Genomic DNA, 1,361 nt, shown 5'->3' on the forward strand with positions numbered 1-1,361 from the left:
TGTGTAATGGATTTCTCAGATACTGTAACATTGCTAAGATTTACTTAGTATTTTCTGAGAAGATTTCTGTTATCAAACTCAAACTTTAGTCTGCAAACATACTGAAGAGTTGGAGTAATGTTTAGTAACAAGCTGAACTTATACATAATTCTGTTTTTGAAAACATTTAAGCCATTGGATTCTAAATGCAAAAAATTCTCCTAGCCTATATTCTCCTATATAGATATCACATTGTTAACCATCTTCCAAACACCAGTTAATAGCAAGATAGGCACAATGCTATTTTGTTTCCATATGAGAGCTGCCATAAGTTCTCTTACCAACTGAAACTTGTTCAAGCTGAGCTGAGAACTTGGTGACATGGTCTTATAAGTTTTTTGTGCATTACTGACATGGTTTTTTTATTGCTTCTTCCAGCTGGGCAAGTACAGTCAAGCAAAATGGCCTGCCTGCCAACTTCAATTCAACTATGAAAAAATACTATATATATTTGTGTGTCATCCTTTTGCAGGGGCCATGCTAATTTTCTCTGTATGGTTCCAATTTTAGGATACATGCTGCTGAACCAAGCACAAAAGAAAATACTATAAAATGGCAAAATTATGGGTCATATTCACAGGGATTTCTTCCTCCATGTTGTTGTTGCTTTTTATAATTCTACAAAGGGAAGTAATAAAGGCTAAATATTGTACTACTAGTTTGCACTTTCTGTCTAACATTCAATTTTTAGCTATAGGTGTCAGTTTCCAGCCACAATGACCAAAAAAATGATAAAGCATGGACGTTGACAATACAGACTACATCTCTGGTAGTTTCTGTTGTGACATTGCATGCCTGTACTTAAGATATGAAGTTTGCATTGTGGTATCATGTTACATATTTGTTATTTGCCTTCCTTTACACTCTTTAATGGACATATCTGTTTCTAACCAAGGCCAGCTTCATAATTTCCCTCAAAAATTCTACAACTGTAGAATTTTTAGAAGAAGCATTATTTTTAGCACCATTGGAAATAAAGGTCCACAACTAAAATAATTTCAAAGTACAGTATTGCAATTCAGAATAAAATAAAATACATCTTCTAAAAAAATCTCCAGAATAATAGATGGATAGATGGGAATAAAAGTATATTAAATATGATATAAATGTACTTGATAAGAAGAAAGTAGATTTTATGAATTGGTGATGTAAGATTCAGAGGGAATGACTCAAATCAAGGTTTCAATTTAAGAACAAACTAATGTTATTTGAGACATTTTAAAATTTAAGATTTCACTTAAAGAAAAGGTCATTCATTAATCATAGTGGGAAAACATCAAAATGTCTAAAGCAGTTTCATTTAGGGCAAAATTGCATAAAAT

At 32.0% G+C, this 1,361-nt stretch overlaps 1 non-coding gene across 1 annotated transcript; it reads right to left on the minus strand.

The window, feature by feature from the left end:
- Positions 1–465: 465 nt before the first annotated feature.
- Positions 466–573, minus strand: LOC113430072 (U6 spliceosomal RNA). Its single transcript, XR_003373148.1, has one exon. It is a non-coding gene; the product is annotated as a U6 spliceosomal RNA (small nuclear RNA).
- Positions 574–1,361: the final 788 nt, after the last annotated feature.

Source organism: Notechis scutatus, chromosome 3 (assembly GCF_049901735.1).
Source record: "Notechis scutatus isolate UNSWTSFEM ecotype Mainland chromosome 3, rNotScu1.2, whole genome shotgun sequence".
Lineage (NCBI taxonomy): Eukaryota > Metazoa > Chordata > Lepidosauria > Squamata > Elapidae > Notechis > Notechis scutatus.